This window comes from Opisthorchis viverrini (genome assembly GCF_000715545.1).
Source record: "Opisthorchis viverrini unplaced genomic scaffold opera_v5_451, whole genome shotgun sequence".
NCBI classification, from domain to species: domain Eukaryota; kingdom Metazoa; phylum Platyhelminthes; class Trematoda; order Opisthorchiida; family Opisthorchiidae; genus Opisthorchis; species Opisthorchis viverrini.
The window spans coordinates 88126-95182 of record NW_008752113.1 but is presented as its reverse complement, the minus strand read 5'-3'; positions in this window follow the sequence as shown (position 1 = coordinate 95182).

Sequence of the window (7057 nt, the reverse complement as noted above, 5' to 3'; positions counted from 1 at the left end):
ACCTCAACAGCGGCTCGGTAGATTGCCCAGCTCAGACAAGCCTTACAAACGTGACGCCGGACAGGCAGGATTCCTAAGCCACCGAGGTCAGTGCAAGTGAAACTCGTCTTTATAGTATGCACGCTATGGAAGCACCAGTAGACAGTTATCATCTGAAGGTAGGGATTCACAACATGGCCTACGTGAGCCAGCCGGTGCCGGTGGTGTGGTGCGTGAGGCTAGTGAGCACGTGAAGAGGTTGCAGTCTGCGCCTGCGTCCGCTGTGTGTGATTGAGCGATGTGTCAGCTCTGGGGCTTGTATACACATGTGCAGAGCCAGGGTCTCTGTGGTAGGTCTACCCGTATGTGGTAATAATCAACCTTGGGTGCGTACGCACCACGGGGACAGCGATTCGCCGAAGCTAAGGGTTCACAACAATTTTTGCAGATGGAAAACAGAAAGATCCTGAGCCGAAACCCGTTGAGCAAAGTGGTACAGCACTAATACTTACATATAAATCAATCAAACTGGCAAACAACGTACACTACACCTTCGAAGCCACAATAAAAAATTCAAAGGTGCAGTCATACACCAAAATTGCCCTACCGTTCACAATTAGGCACTGCTACTGTGATTATCCCTAACTCGCACATGATTGGTCAGAAGGCCATGAAGCTTGCAACCAGGCCTGTCAAGCTGACCCTAAGCGGGTAGGCGGGACCCGTTAGCCGCACGATGCTCTTCGCTGCAAAACATTTACGAGTGGAGTAAAACATCTCGCGCCTAAATGTTGCATTTCATTGCGTATGTGCCATCCTAATATACGCTCATATTTTTGCAGCTCACAAAATTTCATTGCTCACTAAAGCAATCATACCTCTGGCGGAAATGTGTGGTGGAATAATATCTCGGAATCGCTGAGATCCTGGGATGGCTAAGTGGGACTCAATAGGTTGGACGGCTCCTTCGAATTAAATTGCCCGATTGTTTTAGTCCATCAGGGACACGCCACTGCTTTCGATTCCATTGTGTGAATACTGATAGCCATCATCAGCCGGCAGATGCTTGTTTCTTCAAAGCCCATATAGGTGCAGCATAAATCTTCACTAAAACGTGTAACATTTTGATGTATTTATGCTCAGAACAAATGCGTCATAACACATCCCAGATCTGTGGCAGTTTGTTTTACCGAGTCTAATCCCTTTTCTTAACATGTGGCGCGCATTCCAGCTTTCAAGTTGCATTGCTGTGGATTCAGATTGGGCCTCAATTAAGTTTGTTGCGGAATTTGCTGCCGTGCGGTTTTTATCAATCAAGGAATTTGTGAGTGTTTAATGAACATACGAAGGACGACTATGTAGTATTCGTGCGTGCAGCATGTAATCGAAGCACCAAGCCACTCTGTGTCAAGCGTGGGTGTGCTACAGATGCAGCAGGCAACCCGCAAATTCAACGGGAAGCGGGGCATCCGAAGAAGCTATTAAGCTGAACACATTCGCTAATTTCAGGCAGCACAGGCTGTCCCGTTCCTTTTGGCTCAAGGAGGCCCACCTTTTGTCATCTGGAACACAATCATAAGGTCTTTCCAAGTTTTCGTGCGATTGACTTCCAGTGAATCGACGGCTATCACGAAAGCAGTTGGGCACATGCAGGGCTCTGCTGAAGTGTGGAATGCCGTCGCGTGAATTGCGGTGGTTTGTAACCGATGAATTTAGCAGGGTCCTTACCACTCGGGATCGGAGGTGTCGGTCACCTCCGTTGAGTAAGCCCCATGTGTCCCAAAAACATGGGGCAGAATGTGTCTGTGACTGCAAGGCATGGGCCTTATGTGATACATACTGCTTATTGGTAGCATTTCAAACAAGGAATTTAGCACATGACATCGCGGTCGATCACCACTCTTGCTGTCTATCACGAAAGTCTTCACGAGATGCTGTTGGCCCATCATTTCCTTGAACAAGCCGAACAGCTTACACTTGACAGCGAACCGTTCGCATTCCATGAAATCATGCGGGACTGGTCGTTAATTACTCATGCAACCAGTGATAAAAAAGGTTTAGAGCTTTTTCTGAAGTCCAGGCATAAGTTGCCGTAAAAAGCTTAACGTATGTAGGTTTCGTCGCGTGTGTTCCCTACAACAATCGACATGCCTCACAACAGTCGCCATCTGGCGGGGCATGTGTAGCTGCAACAACCACACTTTTACTGCAGCACAGGCGCACGTCCGGAATAGCGAAGCTTTGCCAGGACCGAGAGTATATCACCGACTACAATAAAACCCAACTATCCGTCACTTACTCAACGGAGGTGACCGACACCTCCGATCCCGAGTGGTAAGGACCCCGCTAAATTCATCGGTTACAAACCACCGCAATTCACGCGACTGCATTCCACACTTCAGCAGAGCCCTGCATGTGCCCAACTGCTTTCGTGATAGCCGTCGATTCACTGGAAGTCAATCGCACGAAAACTTGGAAAGACCTTATGATTGTGTTCCAGATGACAAAAGGTGGGCCTCCTTGAGCCAAAAGGAACGGGACAGCCTGTGCTGCCTGAAATTGGCGAATGTGTTCAACTTACTAGCTTCTTCGGATGCGCCGCTTCCCGTTGAAGTTGCGGGTTGCCTGCTGCATCTGTAGCACACCCACGCTTGACACAGAGTGGCTTGGTGCTTCGATTACATGCTGCCCCCACGAATAATAAACCTACAATCGGTTTGGTCATAAGTTTTGGGTCTGGCACAAAGTGGAAGCCTGTTGCGCCCGTATTCCGAACTTTCGCAGCTTCAGAGATTGATCCTCAGATAGACGCCTGATCATCGGGTAGACCTTCTGAATGCTGACAGTCAGCTACAAGACCTCATTTGGGGCAGGTGTGGTGGGAACAACGACTAGGTGCCCAAGTGTTCGTTTGATTACCCCCTGGCGTAACCAATCTGCTTGAAGCGACCCGTGGTTGGGCTACCAAAGAGTGAATGAGCCTGCTTCATTGACGTAATTTCTCTGAAGAATGGCCCCCATATGACCAGCCGACTCTCTCTTTCGCGCCTGTCAACTAGAGACGCCCTGGTGGTCTTATGGCTGCATAATAGAGCTGGATGACCTTCTTTGCAGCCAGCGGACTTGGGATGGATAGCGCAAGGTACTCGTTCAGCGAAGAAAGTTCTTTGTCAATTTTTGTCCAGATCGTTGTGTTCCTTGTGTCTGCATCCTCTAGCGCCTGAGCAGGAAGCTCCATTTTCCATCACTTGAAGAGGAACATTCGCAATGCCCTTCCTGATTCAGCACTGGGGAATTTATGGCTCTTCCTAGTTACAGAATGCATTTCGGTCCAAAAATAGAAGCAACTGATGCGGACAAACGGGTCGGGAGAGTCAATGATCGTCCTGTAAACCCATGCATTGAAAGGGCCACTAGGCCTTGCAGTTCTGACATGACACACGGAGTCCTACATTCGACGAACAACCATTTCGACCTCATATATTGTGGTCCAACGATGATCAGCATGTATTGATTAGTTCGATTGAGACTGGGTGCCAAATAGGAACTGATTACAAAATAACAGAGTTTACGACGTAAATGTTTCTTAGAGTGAGAAAAGTCGACAAAAAACATGTATGAACTCTGTGGACAGATTGAACGGTGAATGAGTTCTTTCACCAAATTGCACGAGCGAAAAACGGAACCAATTTCGAACGTATCGAGAGTCATCCGTCATCCTCATCATGCTTTTTTCTTTCCCACAATATACGCTCTTCGACTTCTTGCGCTTGTCTCTAATTTGGAAAACTGATGTACTTTCTCTCGAGCTCTTTCCGGTTTGGACCTCTCCCTGATTGTCTAGAAGTAGCGGACATCTCGTTACATTTTGTATCCGGGTTTTTGTCACAACTTATCGAAGGCTTCTACATTTCATTCAGTTTCCTCATGCATGTTCATTCGGCGCACACCGCTTTTTATGCCTATCCTGACTAGCTCTGTGGATTTGTGATTGTTTTAACTATATCTAGACTTCGACTGCATTTTCAGACTCTCCGTGGCAGGCTTTGAATCTGCAGTTCGTTTCACACTTCAAGTGTTTATTACCACGGAATTTCTGAAAAGATTAACATTCGTCACACAGTCACGTTCTTTCACGAACACAATACTCTTTCTCCGTGGCAGGCTTTGAATCTGCAGTTCCTTTCACACTTCAAGTGTTTATTACCACAGAATTTCTGACAAGATTAAAATTCGTCACACAGTCATGTTCTTTCACGAACACACTACTCTCCGTGGCCGATATCGTCAGCTGGTGTGTGAATTAAAGCATGTGATTTTGTGGGTGATGTATGGTTTGATAAATTTTATCGTCATCTTTACGTGCCTAAATACATTCCAAGAAGACTTCAACTCAGCAGCCCTCTGGCTTCAGGTTGTTTTCCTCATCCATTAGGACTACTGCTACTTAAGGTGGTAACATATTCCAGTGATTTATTACTCACTCAAAAGACAGGCAGTTTGACAGGCTGCTATCCAAGTTAGAGCGACGCCTAGCATTTCAAACTTTTCAAGGGAATGTAGAATTATTTCGTCTTTCATCAGTCCGCCGAAACACATTCCCCTTCCCAGATAAAGAACTTATCTGATTCATCAGAAGGCATGCTAGTTGGAGTTGGACCTCACCCAATCTTGCAGCAGCATTTTACAGTTTGCAGATGTGATGTGCTTTTCTATAGTGTGATCCGATGACAGCAATAACATCGGTATAATCAGTGTCCGGTGGCGGAAGCCCCGGAAGTATTTCGAGCTCCGAGGTGTTAGCGGCAGGTTAAGAGGGCGTAACTAGTACAGCAACAGTGGACACACTTGCCTGACACCACTGTATGCGGTGAACTCAGTAGAGGATTGGACACATTCACGTGCACGTCCAAGGGAGAAGTTGTATGGAGCCTCTAGAAGAGAATCTAGTAATGACCTCATCCATTGCCTGGCAATGCGACAGTTTTTGACGATCAAGCAGATTTCAAATCTAGAAAGACGATCGTTGATGATCGTCGGAAGGATTGATGCGTTCCCGGCCCGGATAAAACCCAGCTTGATTCTATTGGATCCTACTCTACGGATAACGGACCAATCCTCGTGGGATAACACCAGAGGACATCTTGGGTGTTGTGGTCACTAGACTCAGGCCCTAGTGTTTTTCCCACAATATTCACCGCCTAGGAGATCCGTTTTGGACGGCTAACTTTGTCTAAGTGTCCCGATATGTTCTTTCGAAAAAATAACCCTATGGCCTTCAAGGGTATACAAGTTGGGCTAACCCGTCTAGCATTCTGTGACATGGCGTTATTCGCTACCATACTGGCGCACCCCCATTCTTCAGACTGGCTTTTCTCTTCTGCAACTGGTTATGCAGAAGTGCAACAGTGGATTGCTGCTCCGATGATGGGAGATATGGATGATCTGGCCCACCGGATCCGCTGTAAGTACGCAGAAGCGCCAATCCTCAAATTCTCCTGGAAGCTTTTTCTCCCATTCTAAAGTCTTCCATCAAGATACGACATTTCTTACTGTATATGATTGTTTTACGGGTAGCATACGTAAACGTCAAAGCTAAAAAGACGAAATAACTAGCAGAAACCTAGTCATGTTATCCATCGGCAGAAGAAAGTGGAAAATGCGGGTGCCGGGCCACAGGTTCGAACTGCGATCCTTGCACGGTACACCCGCGATTCACAGGCCTGCTCCACTGGACCAAGCGGTCACAGAAGGCGGCGGGTTAATGCTTCAGTTGAACGTCTAGGTCTTTTTTACTTGAGGAACTGATAGTCACGTGGCGCCGTCTGTTCCTCCACGTCAAATGTTAATCTTTGAAGTAATAGTTTGGTGTGTTTGGTTTGTGAGTGAGTGGCTCACCAGTCTCCGCCTTGACAAGCGTCATCGTTTTTGGCCTGTGCAAGCCTCAACTTGATGAAAGTGCAGCTATAGTCCTTTCAAGTGCCTTCAAAACCATTTTTGCCTTAAGGCTTTGTGCGCTTTGCCAGCATCTCCAGCGGGAAATACTCAAAACGCACTTGAAAGTTTGATTTTGCTCCATCTTTGCAGTCAACACTGGTCTGGTTCACCCACGGGACGTTAGATGCGGTACAGCAAGTAACTTTTGCCTTCCACTAATAACATTCTGCCTCCGAATGTGGGGTGGCTTTTACCTTGCATGGTGCCAAAGCTTGTTCCATTGGTTAATACCAATCATCTGCTTCGCATCTACATATGAAACAGGTTAACTTAAAAATGTTTGCCAGTTAACATACAAGTAAACGCGGATTGGTTAAGCAGCTGCCAACCACGACCCCAATACTGAAGTCTTTAGCCAGAAGTGAGATCGTTTCACATCGAGTTGACAAACGGTTTGCCATGAAAGATGTAATGGAACCACATTTTGAAATATAGCCTCTCCTTTCTCAGTGGATTTAGGATATGAAACATGTTTCATCAGCATTGAATCTATACCTAACCGGTTTTTTCGCCGTTCAGACGGAAGTTAGGAATCAATCTGGCCACATCTGTTTTGCTAGGCATCAACACATCACCCGACTCCGAAGGTTCCCAAAAGTATTGAATACTGCTATCACACAACGTGCGCTTCGTTCCGGTGACCCGTCGGATAAAACAAAATAGTGCAAACATAATTAGAAGCTGTGCGCATTCCTAGTAACAGGCAGAGTGAACATAAGTCGACACCTCAAACATGCCCTCGTAAAGACCAACCAACTGGCTTTATGGTGCTCCTTCTGACCATTGTACATTGGTACTTTCTCTGTAACTTATCATTACTCAAATTGTACCACTTTCTACCTCTCACTAAAATCTCAGCTTATTCCTCTTCTCTTCATACCGAATAAATTTTGTTTAAAATGAACGAAGAAGAAATATGGACAAGCGAAATTTTGTACCTCGTGAGAGGCGTGTTCCCTTCTTGCTGTGTCGAATTACGCTGGCAGTGAATTAACGAGCGGTGATCTGCCTTTCAGACTACGACGGGATAGAAATTATCTAGGAATATATCAAGGAAGATTCCAGGAAGGAGATCGCTTTG